The 16133-nt window shown below is 38.8% G+C and overlaps 1 long non-coding RNA gene across 1 annotated transcript in view; it reads left to right on the top strand.

Annotated features, from left to right (window-relative positions):
* LOC130680404 (uncharacterized) overlaps window positions 1–6906 on the top strand; it is a 37525-nt gene extending 30619 nt beyond the window's left edge. Inside the window, exon 3 of the long non-coding RNA XR_008993401.1 lies at window positions 6730–6906. This is a non-coding gene — a long non-coding RNA (uncharacterized LOC130680404). The remainder of the gene's footprint in view (window positions 1–6729) is intronic.
* The last annotated feature ends 9227 nt before the right edge of the window (window positions 6907–16133 follow it).

Genomic DNA, 16133 nt, shown 5'->3' with positions numbered 1-16133 from the left:
CTTGCAGCTTCCCAACCTGGGGTCCATAAGTGTATGAGGATGACATTTGAGTGGGTGTTAATATATACTAATACAGATGTATTTCAAATCTCACTTTCTTTTACATCTGTCTCCTTCAAATGTCATGTATGCAAATATGTCAAATATGACAGCATATATTAAATCCATAGCAAATACTTGGCACATATTCAAAACACCAGAAAAAACATTTTGCCAGAAGTTTTCCATCCAATTCTTATTGGCAGTCTGTTATGTACCGATTTTTTGTAAACAGACTAGAGTCAACTGATTTTTTTTTTTTTTTACAAGACAGTAATCTGATTTCCTATGAAAATGTTTACAGATGTTTCAAAGGAAACAAATCTACTTTCTTACTCTTTGTTTGATAAGAAAAGGGAGTGAAGTCTGTCAATTGTCAGCAGATGTGCCCAGCTTCCTCTGGAACAAATTATAAAGGACTGTAGCCCAGCCTTAATCCTGCTTCAGAGGCATTTTGAGCTCTTCCTGGTTTCCCTCTTCAGTAATCCCTCGAGACATAAAAATTTCTGTAAGAGAAAAGAAAGACAACAAATAAATGAACACGTAAAAGCCAACCTAATTTCACTTTTCTCATATTTAAAGAAAGAGAAATGTAAAATGTTTCACCCATCTGTGTTTTAAATTAAGGAAAGACCATTAAACTGGCATGTATTTAGTAAGTATAATTTATAAGAAATTTTATAGAACAGCTCTGTTAAGGTAAAAATCAGAGAGAGGAGAAAAGAAAATGAAGGGAGAGAAAATCAAAGATGACAATAGAGAATAAAGAAAGCATAACGAAAAAGAAAAATTACACTTACAAACATTTAGAGATACATTAAAGTAGAAAAGAAATAAATAGAGTACTAGAGGCAAATTAAAAGACAGAGGAGAGTACAGAGGGAAAAAAGGACCAATATTCATCCGGCTCAACTCAGTTACTCAGAATGTGGTCAGAGGAGCATGAAACTTGCCTGGAGCACCTGTGAAAACACAGACTGTTGGATCCACTCGACCTATGGAGTCACACTCTGTAACTGAAATAACCTCCTCAGTTAGTTCTCAGGCACATTCACGTTTAAGAACCACCACCTGAGGTTGATAGGAGTAGACCCTGTGGTGCCAATTTGCAACTTCAGAGTTTCCCTAAGCCCAAAGTCCAAACTCTGGTAACTTCAATAATACTCTGTATCTTGAATAGGGATAAACACTCTGATTTTTAAAAATAGCAGAAGTATATGAATTTGGAACACAAATATTTCACTCCCACCTAATTTGAGAGCATCTCTTTTCATCATTTTTCACAGAGGGAGAATCCCACTCCCTGGCAGGACAATGCTGAATGCTAAATTTCATCTTAACAATAAGATTGTTTATTTTCTAACCACTTACAACAGAGAACTTCCGTGAACTTACTGAATCATGTGTGGAATTTTATGAAACACCTTTACTTTTATGAATAAAATGTGCATAAGATTTTCAGATTCTGTTATTGGCTCTCCCCAAAATCAAGAACCACTTGTTAAAGTTAATACTAAGATTTTGGGAAGGGGGGAGTTGAGATGACTTTTGTTTTTAGGTAATTACAATAAAATGCACAAATCTTAGTGTGCAACTCGAATTGTGACATGTGGGTACACTTGTCTTGCCAATGGGTTTCAGCCCTGGACAAGTTCACTATGGACTCAATGAGACCGAGGAATGACAATGGAACATTCTTAGGGTGAAAGGGTTTATTACCAGTTTGTTCTCCCAGCAACGAAGCAATAGAATTATGTCTGCATCCAACAGTTTGTAGGTCTGTAATCCTCCTTGTCTCTGCCTCCACCCTGGGCACTGAGTAGAGCTCTTTGTATAGAGATTCAGTCAATAAAAGCTTATTGCCTATGGGTGTGGAAATATTAGCCTAGCAGTAGGCCAGTTACATCATCAAGTGGTTTAGGTTCAGGTGAGGATCCTGGCCACAGGAGCTTCAATTTTCCCCACAATACTCATGTAACCACCACCCAGATCAAGATACCAAACATTCTTACTAATTTTTTCCCCTTCACCTATTTAAAAAAGTCACATTGCATTTTTACAACTATAGTCGTGAAGACTATCTCAGTTAATCCAATTGTTTTCTCCTGCCACTTAGCCAAAATTTTACTCTTCCATGCCTCTAGCAGGCAGTAGATCTAAAAATCAAACTTTGATACATGGTGGGTATGGAAATCTAAATCTGAAATCAGACAATTTTGCCAGTTTGATTAATCTTCAGTTTGCTTCCCCCCTGTGGGGAAGTTGGGGTTCCTATGGCCAGGATCCTCACTGAACTTAAAGCACCTGATGATGTAACTGGCCTGTTGCTAGGCTACCGCTTCCACACCTTTAGGCAATAAGCTATTATTGTGCTATATAGAGAGCTCGGCCCAGTGCTCTGGGTGGAGGTAAGGACGCTAGTGCTCAACCTCCCGCTGGGAGAACAAGCTGGGTAATAAACCTTTTTACCCTAAAGAACATTTGCTGTCATTTTCTTTGGTCACATTGAATCCATAGCAAACTTGCCCAGGACTGAACCCCATTGGCAAGACAGCCCCATGTTCCATGTAGCTCCAGTGTTAGCTTATGTCCACCATTTTTTGCTCATGTAAAGAGTTCAAACTCTTTCACTTCATGTATGCATGTTTACATCACTGTCTAGAATTTTCTTTTATTTGACACTGAAGGAAATGAGCATTTTTTAAACCCTCAAACTCCAGTGGCTCAAAGCCCATGCTACAAAGCCAGCCAATTTTAAGTATGTTTAAAGTTCACAGATTTTCCATTCTTAATACAGATTCAAAAAAGGAAGTTTCACCAATTGTAAATAGCATCATTTATCAAGTTTATTGCTCCAGCACTTCTGACTTCAGAATTTACCTGGCTGAATGACTTTTACAGAGTTTCATTCTTCTGGCAAAAATTCACTTTTAAAATCTGTGGCCCAAGATGAGGGTACAAGATTTCCCAACCAGCACACATTTGCTCTGCAAATTTATTTAAACTGTAAAACAGTATATGGCAGAACCAATCCCTTGTTTTCTTTACCAACCACTCTCCCTTACCCCTTAGTTATGAGAAATACAGCAAATCGTATATTCCAGCCACCCTACAAATTACCCAGAGTCCTTACAAAAATTAGAAATCAGTTCATATTTCATGCTCCCAGGGAACATCCAATTAATCACACAAACAAAAGGATTTTTACTGTGCCTACCATACTGTGCAACCAACACTTGCTTGCTCCTAACTTCCTGAGCACCCTCCACAGACCCAAGTTATGTTTTAGAATTGGCCTTAGCATAATACATATTCTAATAATAAAAGATAGTGTAATCAGCCCAGTACATGCTTCGCTTGTCTTTTATTTGCAACGACCGCAACAGTACTTATTTACAGTCAGCCTTTTAACAATGGAGAAAACATAGTTACTACTGATATAAGCAGTTTCAAAATACTTGATCTCCTTTTCTTCTCCCAGCAAAATGAAACTTGACCAACACTTCGGGTCAACATTTGAAATCAACATTTCATTTCTGGGGGTGTCTTCATTGTCTCAGGGACCACATTCAGGTTAATGATTTGACCTCAGGACTTACAGCCTTTGGGAGCCCCAAGAATATGACTATATACTACATCTGACTTTTCTATTCTAAAACCCAAACTTACAGCTGTAGCAGAGGATAGATTCTCATCATTCTAAGTCAAATCTGCATGGCCTTCCAGAAAATGGGAGAAAAAAAATGTGTTAACCGGTCTTCCAAATGCTGGTATGCAAACTGGTACCTGATCAGCACCCTCCGTTCCTGGTGATCCCCACCCCTACCCCCCACCGTGAAGATTCCACTTCAGTAGTTCTGAAGGAAGCCTAACAATCTGGATTTTTATAGAACTGTTCTCAGTGGCACTGACAGGCAGCAAGTTTGGGAATCAGCTGAACTACAACGACCCTTGAGAGCCTTCAAAATTCTCTGATTCTCTAAACTCTCATCTTTAGTCTTCATAAACACTGAACAGATCACAGAAATATACGTTCCAGAAGAAATGACTGCTGGGCTCCCACTTCCACGCCCGCAGTGGCAGTCAGGCGGGAGCTGTGCCGCCTGGATGTTTGTGGCACTCTGCGTCTTCCCTGCCTCCGCAGCCCTGGCCTATCCCTCAGGAACAGAAGGCTTGGAAATTACATTTTCCAGACTTCCAACCAGTGGGGCTCCAGCTCGATTCTGTTACTGTCAGGCAGTTACACAAAATTTGGAGGGATGAGTAAGTGAAGGAGCCCTATTTCCCCAATAGCAGTTCCTGGCAGGTGTGTGGACATGAGGGGATAAGGTGGCTCCGGTGTTTGCCAGCATTTTCCAGGAGCTGAAGATAACCAAGACCTCTGGTGGTGGCTTTCCTGAAATTTCCCCGAAAGTAACCTTCCTAACCCATGCCCCTCCCAATTCCCCGCCCATGCAATGGCTATGTTAGTCCCTTATTCTGTATCAAATCTCTTCCTCCCTGCAGTGGGCACTGCTTTCTTGACATGACCGTATCAGTCATGGTTACACTCATTATCCTGCAGACTCTCTTGGAGTTGAACATATTAACCCAGGAATTTGCACTCAGCACTCACAAGAGTTACAACACAGCAAAGACAGAATCTCCTAGAAAATGCACAATAATAAAAAATAACAAACCCCAAAGCTCCAGTGGGAGAGTACACATGAATCAATTCACAGAAAATTTGCATTTTCCCTAGTGTTAACTACAAGAGCAAAGATGACAAGTCTCTCCCACAGAGGGCTGGTGCTTTCCATATTTATGAAGTACAAAAGGTTGGCTAGCTCCATCCTGACACAAAGTGAGCCCTAATACTACACCTCATCCACACAGAGCACCACAGACTTCTTCTCTCTTACGGGAGTCTGGGGCAACTTTCAAGAAAGGTTTGACTCAAACAACACTGGAAATCTGAGCATCTACAAATTCTAAGTTTTTCAAGAGTTTTCAAAACAATTTACTTTAGCACTGGTTAACTTTAGAAATGCTAGATGATGTGAGATGTAAATATATGGATTTTTCCATTTCACTGGTCAGAGTTAATATATTTTATGTTTTCCAAAGCAACCCACAGTTTCAAAAGAAGGGAGAGAACCTGAAAAATGAAATCGTTCAGACCAACACCATCCAATAGAACTTTCTGTAATGATGGAAATGTTCTATATTTGTGTTGTCCAATATAGTAGCCCCTAATCACATGCCGCTTCAAAGCACATAAAATATGGCTAGTGAAACTGAGAAAATAAATATTTAGTTCTACATTATTTTAATTAATCTAAATTTAAGTTTGAACAGTCATCTGTGGCTACTATATTGGAGAGAACAGATTTTTCAAACCTATGTCACATAGGTCTGACAGAGATATAAAAATTATATGATATTTAATTAAATACATTTATGAAAGGAATAAAATTGCATCAAAGTGTAAAGTCCTTTATATAGATAGTCAATAATAAACTGGTTGCTATAGAAACTCCATATGAATTGTACTTAAAGCTGTATGTGTCTTCTCAATTTAAAAACAAATTGGATTTTAATTAAACAAGTAGTAGAGGAGAATATTCTTATAAGCTCTTCAAACAAAGCAGATAATCAGCAAGCCCCCCGCACTCTACTTCATCAGCCAATTGCATTCCTGCATCTTCTGGGGGCAAAGGGGAAACACTATTATAGGTTGGATATATATATCTTCATATTTTTTTCTATGCACTTAGAAACACATTTGTATATAGATACACTATCATCTATATAGACTAAATGTGAGTGTATTTTATCGCTCTCAATATGCTTGCATATATACCTCATTCTTTTTCAGGGCTGTGTAACATTCCTACGTCTGGATTTCCTGTAGCCTATTTGACCATTTTGATCTTTCTTCCTTTGATAGAATCTTAGCTTGTTTACAGCTTTTCTTCTATTACAAACAATATCACAATAGAATAAGCATTCTTTTATGTGAGTCCTTGTGTATATTTTAAATTTCAACAGATTACTAAATTTCCCTCTACATTGACTATATAATTCATTTCACCATTGCCTCCCTTCATATTATCAAAGAGTTTTTGTTTTTTGGCAATTTCATGAGCCAAAAGAGAATCTTATTTAAATTTTTGTATCTCTATTTACTATTGAGTTTAAGCAACTTTCCATATACTAACTAAATTTAATCCTCTGTGAATTGACTATTTATGTAATTCATATCATTTTTTTAAATCAGGAAAACACATACTAAAATATAGCAAGACCAGGGCTGAATTATTTTTCCCCGAATATACAGTGCCTTGTACATAGATCTCCATAAATAATTATTGAATGAATGAATAAAACAGCCAGCATCATGAAAATCTCTCTCTCAAAAAAAGGATAAATTGAGTCCATATTGTTTTTAACCTAAATTCCATAGTTCAGAATATCAAGGATAGAACAGTAAATGACACATTTATATCACTATTTATAGAATCCATTATTTTACTAGACAAATACATTTTTTTAAAAATCAGATTAGTCATTCCATAAGCCCAAGAAATATTTCTGATGGAACTTTTACTCTAATTCGAAGTGACCTCTTTTCTAGACCTCAATCTCTCTACCGTCTCCACAGCAAAATAAGAATGAATTTTTAATTGCTGGACTTTTCCTATTTTATAGTGTTGACTGCCACAGCTAATCAACTCGGACAACACAAGCTCACTTGGGTCACAGATGCTCCCTGAATGTCTCCACTTTGGCCTTACCAGCATTTGCTCTTCTGGCAAGAGTACCATGTGGATATTCTCCTCCCCTGCTTCAACCCACATGGCATCAATGCAGGGGACTCCGATCCCAGCCCAGGTGGGTTTAGAACCAAAGACTGCTTCCACCCCTGTGCTTCTCCGTCCTATCCTAACCAAATAAATAAACAAAGCCCTTTTTTGGCTTGAAACCATTTGAATTAGGGTTTTGGTCACTCGCGATGGAAAGAATCCTAACTAACACACTTGGACAGGAGGGTTCTTTTTTGCAGGATCACTCTGAATTATCTGATACTCAGATTACCTTAGCTTTACTCTGCCCTCTGCTTGGTTATAGACATTTCTGTGGCTGACAACAGCATCACTTCTTATATGTGAAACACTTTCCCCATCTGAAAGTCTCTCATGGAAACAATTGCACAGAAGCTATATAGAGCAAATGCTATTATCCTTGTATTATTAATGAGAAAAATGGAGACACAGAAAAGCAAATGATGTTCAAGATCCGGGACAATATCCAAGACTTCCAACTCAATGCCGTTTTTGGACCCCGTACATTTCCCAAGTGATGCTAAGGGTGAAGTGGTGTGAAAGACCCAAGACAGTGTGGATGGTGTCTGATGATGCCATTCTGGACCCTTCCTGGCCTCATGGCATAGAAATCTGCTTTTGCTTTATGTTCTACATGAAGTCCCTTTGCTGTTAAGTATGAAAACTCCCTCTCCCCTAGTAAATGCACACAACAGAGACTATCGCCCATCATGGTCAGTGCCGATCCCACAGACGATGGCCTCTCACCAATCATAGTCACCAATCAGAGTCACTGTCCGTCGTACCAAATGACTCAGCAAAAAAGACACTGGAGGCTGACGCACACCTCATTCCCCGGAGCAGTCAGAAGTCCCTGCGGGCCTCTGGCAGCCACACAGCGTTAGCGGTGTGGGTGGTGGGGAAGTTAGGAACAAGGTCTGGAGTTAGACAAACTGGTGGCTGACTGTGGGCTTTGTCACTTCTTAGTGTGTTGTGTTCATCAGTATGTCATTTATGCTATTTTATTCTTACTACCTCTTCTGAGTTGGCTTAACCCTCCTAGATTCTGCTGAGCAGCAGGAATGAGAGCCATCGAAGCACTTGCTCCAGCCTGAGACAACCTACTAAGAGCCCCAGGAAAATGAGCCCCTGCCATATCTCTGTCCCACCCAGCTTCCCTTCGGCAGTGATGACAATCGTGTTACCTACACAGTGTGCTATCATCTTGACTTGCACTGGAGTCAGAGGAGCGAGCAGTGTGGCCTGCACCATACCCAGAGGCTCTCCCACCTACAGGCTCTCTATGGGCATCACAGACCCTCCCAGACTCCTCCCATACTGGGAGAAACTATGAGGAAGAAAATGAGCATGGCTTAAAGCACCACTGGTATAGTCTGTGCTTTTTTCTTTATTAGAAAGTCATGTGATTGGATGGGGGGGTGCCACTGCCAGGCATCTGTGCGGGGTAGGAACAGGCATTTTCTTTGGGTGCTTTACCTCGTCTGCCCAAACTTCAGCTGAGTCACAGAGAAGCATTCAGCAGTCCTCATCTTTTTCATTTCTCCACATGGTCCTGGAGGAGCAAGCATCTTTCAGTGGCTTTGCTCGTTTACATATCCCACACCACTCACATAACCCCCCTGCTACCTCATCCTCCTTCCCACCATACAGTGACTTTCCCTACTAATAAATATCACCCGCGCAAAAACCTGTCCTCGCTGAACCTTGGCTTTGCCATCTACAAAATGGGGATGTGGGAGAAAATCGTGCTTAAGTAGAAAGCTATGCACATCTAGAGGCTGTCCATCCAGGGAGCTATTTTACAACTCTGTAAGTCATACATAACTGACAGCAATGCAAAATAGATTTCATCTGTAAACATGCAAATTCTGTTCAGTTAAACAGAAGTTCCATGAACTTCCTTCACTCTGCTGTGAAATAATTGTTTTGCCTCCATGTTTACATTCACCTCAATAGCTCTGATCTACACATGTGTTTGTTCTTGGGATTTTCTTCTGAATCAGTTGTAACATCTGCCTGGTTTTCTCACTGATTAATAAGTAGGATAAAATCTTTCACATATACTCTTTTTTATATCCATATGATAGCCATGATTTTACCCTTTTGAAAGTTATTTTTAACAGAAATAAGAACAAAACCTATCTCAGAGAGCTAAATTGATTATCTAGTACAGTTGGAAATATCAAAGACTTGTAGCCACTCTGTCAAAGAAGTAACATTTATAAAACTTGGTACACATTAAGCACTCAATAAATGTTATCTATTATTATTTCAAAAAAGAAGGGCAGTCATTTTTCAACCAATCCTTTTTTGCATTTAAATAAACCTTTAGATAAAAGACCCCTTCTTGGAATTGCTTAGATATACATATCAGAGAAAAATGGATCTTCTCTATAAAAATTATTAATCATGTTGGCTCCCAGCCTAGCACACCCAGGTCCAGCACTCTCCATCTTATGGAATAATGCCTTACTGAAGCTTTTTCTCATCTGGGAATTTTTCTCACAGCACACAGAAATCAAAACATAGTAACAGACATTTTACAACTGGCAATAGGGAATGTGTGTGAAAATGGAAGTCATTATTTTTAAGTACAAAATTAAAATGTGCCTCCAAAAACAAATAGCGAAGTTTAATTCTCTGGCTTCCAACACATCCATATATTATTGTTCCAAAGTACAACAACTGAACTGAAGCCTTAGCAATGATTTGTTCAAGTTTTAATGTGTATGCTTGCCACTAAAAATACATGTGCAGACATTTGTTATTGTTCATCACCAACTGCTGGCCTTTGTCCTATCAAGGACAGAGGTTCCTTCGGACAACCAGGGGGACAGTGAACGATTTGAAAGTTTTTATCACATATCTTTTTTTTTTCCATAATAAAACCACCATGTATTGTGTTGAACGATTATTTTTCCCTGCAACTGGTGTAATTTCCTCTTATTTTTCTAAGTGCTAATATTTTCAAATAATATTTGAATTTCTGTCTTATTTCCCATTTATTGAAGACACTGTTGTGCGATCTTTAACTAGCACGGTAACCTTTGCCAAAGAAAACTTTACTGTAAGAATAACAGACATTGAAATGCTTTATACATAAGGTCCTAATGTTACAAAAATTCCAAGGAGATTTTGTTTCTTTCTCACCTATTTTGCTATCCAACAAATGCATCCTACCTAAAAAAAAAAGTTATATTTTCACCTTACTGATTTAGAAATTTTCTATTAACATGATTTGCTTCTCAACAATGATGTCTAGTCTTTATGATCAAATCTATTTTTAGCTTGTCAGTATAGGTGTTTGGGCCATAAGAGTAACCAGTAGATGGAACCACCATAGGTTTAATTCAATTAAACGTTTTAAATGTCACAAGTACCCTGGTTACATTATGCAATTACTCTAATCTTCCCGAATCAAATGTGCTGTGCACATTCCATTGATTGCCTCCCCGATTAGTCATTATTATGGCCTAGAAATGTCATCAAAAAGAAAATCATCAATTCAAGCATACCATTGATAGAACAGATATTCTGGAGCCAAGTGTAGTCTGGTGAAACTTAGTGTAGTTGGAAACATCAAAGACTTGCAGTCACTCTGTCAGAGATTTTTAAGAACATTCCCAGTTCCACATTAAAGTGGTCTACTAGATGGCTTTTCCCTCACCCTACTCTTTTAGACGCGATTCACGTACCCATTGCTAACAGAAACGGCTCTACCAAAGCAGAGTATTTCAGTAATACCCAGTGTTTGCAATGGACAATTTTAATGTACAGTTTGCTAATAAGCATAAATCTAACAGAAGTGCATGACCCCTTTGTCTGTGTATTCACTTCCTCATCATTCATACAGTGCATATTTGAAGTAACAATATATGAGAAGAAAGGGGTTAATGTGAACTATGTTAATCAGGGAAAGCTTTTTGAGTAGACAAAATTAATATGCTTTACTCTTGTACTGCTCTGTAGGTCTCTGAATATACAATGTTTAACTGGCTCTTGCACTAAGCCACAATAGTATCTCATTCCCCTTGGTATTCTCAGTCCCTCACACCTGTCACAACCATAGTCCAAGTTCTCTCGAGTGACTCATGCCAGCACATACTGCATACTCCATCCAGGTGGTGATCCTCCTGGACTTCTGTATACTTGTTCCCTCTGCACCTAATTGTGCCAATTGCATGCCTTAGTTATTATCATTATTTATCATTAATTAATAATTATAATTTTTTATTTTGGTATCATTAATCTACAATTACCAATAATTATAATTTATTTGTTATGATTATTAAATAAATAAAAGTGGGGCAAGAAAAGTCGCTGCAGTTCTTGTGAAAATAAAATGTATGCTTTGGATAAAGTTGATACAAGGTCTTTTTTCTTGAAAAGGAAAAAAACGATCTTAAGTTCATTGTGGGCTTTAAGTTCACTCTTTTCTTGATAAGGAAAAAAATGACCTTAAGTTCATGAATATGAACAATGAGGAAAAAATTACTTTGCATGTATATATGAGTTCTTGCTCCATTTAAAACAAGCCCTGATAATGGAAATGCATACCATGCATTATGGTATAGGTTAGATGAGAAAAGCTACCCAGAACGCCAATGAACACCCCATGGGTCAATATCAAAGATTAGTAAATGAATTTATGTTTCTATATGTCAGATTAAAATAAAATATTTAAGTTAAGAAAGATTCTTTTGGGTAATTCCCTGCTTTGACTTTTAATTAACTGACCGACTGTCAGTCCCCAATGGTTCAGATGAAAGGGTTCTACCGTAGGCAGTATTCAAAAAACTGTCAAATGAAAGACTCTGATTAAATGAGTCTAGAATATTAAAGATATGTGGACAGAGGAAGGTCGAGTGGTACAATGGCAGGGTCCTCAGGAGGAAGCTCAGCAAGGTTTCACTGTGATACTCCTGCCCTGTCCATATGCCTCACTCCAAGGTTTTTGCTAGGTTTGCTGGCCTCATTTTAAAGGAAAAAAAAAATCAAAGCTCATTTCCTTCCATTCTCGTCTTCCTCCTGGGGCATTATTTTTCCTGGCCTCATTTTTAAATTACTCGTTCATCAGCTTGAGCCATTTAGAGGAGCTTAAAATTTTTTCTTAGTTATTTTCTTTTAAGTCAAAATAATGCCAAATGTCAACGTAAGGCATGTCTGGATCCTGCATTGGGTAATGCACGGTGTATTTTTAACATTTTATATTACTTATTAAGAGGTAAAGATTTGGTTTTGCTCATTAGTCATCTTTTCAAACAATGTTCTGTATACTTCTACTGATTTTTTTATGGGTAATAATTCTTTCAACATTTCTTAACTGGAAATGTTTTAGAAAATTCCAGACCATAGCATCATATGGTAAGGTGTTTGTAAGACTGTGCCTTTTCATGGCTTGCTCTAAGGAAAAGAAAAATGCAGGAATAAAGGCTTTGACAAAGATTAAATAGCTGAATCCAGATCATCTTTGACCTCATTATGAAGTTGGCTTTTCCAGACTACGCTGGTATCTATCGCATACCTACTAAGTGCTCAGGGATGGGAGGTAACACCCTGCAAAGGCAACAGTGCAGAGAAGCCTGCCAAGATCCTTGATGTGCTTCATTCCCATCTTCCTTACATTCACTGCTCAAAATCTCTTCCTTTAACTCGTGATTACTGTGAGCCAGGCCTGGGGGACGCAAGTGAATCTCCCCCAAAACACTTGGAGGTTGTCTCAGAAAGCCATACATAGGAGCCCAATCTCTGTTTTAATATCTGTCAAAGAGAGAGAAAAAGGTAGGCTGGACAGAGAGGACCTGTTCAGCCACATTCATTCACAACCACGATTTCTACATTTTTAAAGACGGGTATGCCTGTTTAGTTTGATGCTTTTTTACTTCTTCAAAACATATTTGACTTATATTTTAGGTGTAGTGTGCATCGTGCCTGCTTTTATCTTCAACAAACCCAAAGGAAGTGGATCAGCTCCTCTATTTAGGAAAACAGATAAATAGATGATAAGTAATAGATATGTACAGAGACATGTCTACAGAGACAATTAGAAATAAAGATAGAAGTACATAATTTGTTGTTTTTAAGTAGCACCTACCTAACACATAAAGTTAAACTGTGGGAGTATTCCAAACATTAGTAACATAGACGTCATTAATCCTAACACATTGCTCTCCTCAGACTATTAAAGTTTCCATGCTATCCAAAGCCTCTCAGAACCTGAGACTTAAGTAACAACATTTTGATAACGATTTCCATAAATCGAGTTAACCTTTCTGGATAAAAAGTTCACAGGGAGCAGCCTGCCATCTTCGTCTTCAATCCATAGCTGTACTGAGTACCCTCGAGCAGCTGCCGTGTGCCTGCCCCCCACTAGCTGAAGGACAGCACGAGCTCCGAGAGCCTCTGCGACCCGCGATCCCACACAAGTCTGCTCGTCCAAAGGTGCTCCTCTTGTCTTTTTGTCTGGTTCAGATTGTCCACTCTTATCATACTCTGTTCTTCTCACAAACATCGAGGAGATTAATTTAACCCTAACCTTTGAGTATTCATCAGCCACAGATCATTCACATTTCAAATGTGTCTACATTGTCTTTAACAAGCCATGTCTACCTCGTTTTTTATGGTGAATTATAGAAGATGGCATAAACAAAAACTCGGTAGGTCTGATGCTAACATGAACAGAACTTCCTCGGGTTATATTTGCCTGTGGTCCAATTGGTCTGCATAGGAGGTGATGATGTATGTTCACAAGAATGCAGCTAGTGGTAACCGCATTCTCAGTGAAGTTAAATAAATGTTTTATAGTTTACAGAGTGCAAAAGAAATACTCTTTTTTTGCTGTGAGCAAAAAGCTAATAAGGTTGTGTTCAATAGGATTTTCAGAAAAAGCCCACAACATAATCCCTCTCCTGTAATAAACAGACGAATATGCCCTTATGTGCACGTAGTGGTTTATTGACTGTACTTGGGTGGATGAAGACTCAGACCTGGGAGGTGTGTGCTGTGGCGTATCCTGGGCTCTGGGACTTTCAGTTCTATTGGTCCCTAACCACTGAGCAGCGTCCCAGCCACTGTGCCTGCAGCCAGCTACACAGCTTCCATGGCAGTTATTCAACTTTCAGCTTATCAAGAGTGTCTCAGACTCAGTCAAACTGCAATTTTATTGGAATCTCCAGGATTTTCCACATAGGGTGGTTTGGGGACTTACAGTCTGGGCAGCCTGGCATTTTAAAAACCCAGAGAAGTCCTGCAGTAAGGAAGCCTGTTTCCTTTGATTAACCAAGAATTTCCCACACTTTCAAAAATAACAGAAGGTCCCTTAGAATGTCCTTTGCAAAACCCTCACTTGGAACCTCCTTATGCTACATGTGTGAGGGCAGTCTGCGCACACACCCTCTTTTGGTGGGGTGGGTATAGAAAGAGAATACCATGGTATCCTCTCTCCCTCCCACATTCAACAAGCAGCTCCCCAGGAATCCTGAAGGTCTCCAGCGATATTTGCATATAAAAGGGAGTGCACAGAAGATCCCCCAGCAGCCAGCAAGCACTATGTAGCAGTGGCTATACAGCCTCTGGCTTACTGGCTTCCTGCCCTGGCAAGTGCCCTGGACCTCATTGTGCTGACTCCCTCAATACATGCTGTGCTTCCTATTTACTCAGAATCTTTAAGTGACTAGGTTTGTTTTTGAATTGTTGATCAAATACCATAAAATTATATTCAAAGACACCAATGCCTAAATAATCTACATTAAATTGGGTAAACTGCAGGTTAAATTAGTGGAAATTAAAGAATAATTAAATCAGGATTTTCTGCCTGATAAACATCACAGAGGTTTAATCCCCTCATTTTACAGGTGAGGGAACAGAGGCCCAAGGAAATGACACAGATGTCCAAAGAAACTGACTTGATCATTTTTAAGGACCAAGAACAATGCAAACTAGATGTGGACAAATCATTAGCACACAGAATGGATTTTTAGTACCTCAAATATTTAAGTAGCCTCGTGTTGAGAAAAATCTTTAAAGCTGATCACTTATCAAACAATCACACAACTCTCCTTCAAATGTATTTATTTTAATTACATTGATAATATTTTATCTCTTTATATTCTATATATGCACAGGAGTGTGTAATCTTGGTACACATATACCTCCAAAGATAGGTCTTTTGGTGTTTAGCAGCTCAATTTCTTTTCAGATATCCTATCCTGATGAAGTGCATGTGTTAACCCAGGTTATGAGTTTACTTTATGATTACGGAGCAATAGAAGATAGCTAGACATACAAAGATTTGTCATTTGTAAATAGTAATGTTCAGAGATAATTTAAGACTTTCTTAAATTTAAAACATGACATGGATTCCTAGCTTTATAATCTGCAAGTGGTTATAAAATGCCCAGTATTGCCTGTGAAAATATCAAGCCAGTTGCACCATGAACTCACTGCAATAGTAACACAGCAGCTAAAACCGCAGGCCGCAAAGCAGGCCTCACCTTTAGTTTGCACACATTTCATTCAAACCTCTGGCTGCTCTGGGTTGGAGAATGAAAGGCATCAGAAGGTTGGGTTTTCAAGGATCAAATTTTCCATTGTCCTTTGAATCAGAGATTGCCTGTGAGTATAGAGCTTTGCATAAGAATTAGTCTTCTTCCTTGTATCAAGTCAGCTATTTTCAGCTCAGCCTAGCAATCTTCGATTTCTTGGTTTGTAACTATGGCAATAAGACTAAATGGCATTCAGTAAAATTCATTTTACAAATTAGCTTGGGAGGTCGTCCATGACTATGACACAGGAGGAATGCAAAAATACTAGGAAACAAGACAGAAATTAATTCAGGTTTTATAATATTTGTCAAAATGATCCTCAGAACCATCTAGTGCCGTATGGCAGTTTGTGAGTGACGTACGGTAACTTAAAAGAAAAACAATCAGGTAACTGCTTGATAGATTCCTTCACTGAGCTTAGGCCACCACACCTCTCCATTTGCCTGTTGACCATCATACAAGGTCCTTTGTCTGGGAACACCTGTGTGTCTGTGGGCTGGCTAGGGTCTTTGATCTGGGACTTTTTATACTAAGTAACAGTCAAATCAATTTCAAACACCTTCATTACAGTACACAGCTCATTATGTTCCAGAAAAATGTTTAGCTCCAAGCCGCAGGCCACGTTATAATGAGGACAGGAGTGCACCCCAGTAGACACTCTGTGGAGTGGCTCAGTATTTCTAGGTGATGGAAAGATCATTGCTCTTCCAAGTGAAAAGCAGGCATT

The sequence above is a fragment of the Manis pentadactyla genome, chromosome 13 (assembly GCF_030020395.1).
Source record: "Manis pentadactyla isolate mManPen7 chromosome 13, mManPen7.hap1, whole genome shotgun sequence".
NCBI classification, from domain to species: Eukaryota; Metazoa; Chordata; class Mammalia; order Pholidota; family Manidae; genus Manis; species Manis pentadactyla.
Note: the sequence above shows the minus strand (reverse complement) of the source record. Positions and strands in the feature narration are given on the sequence as shown.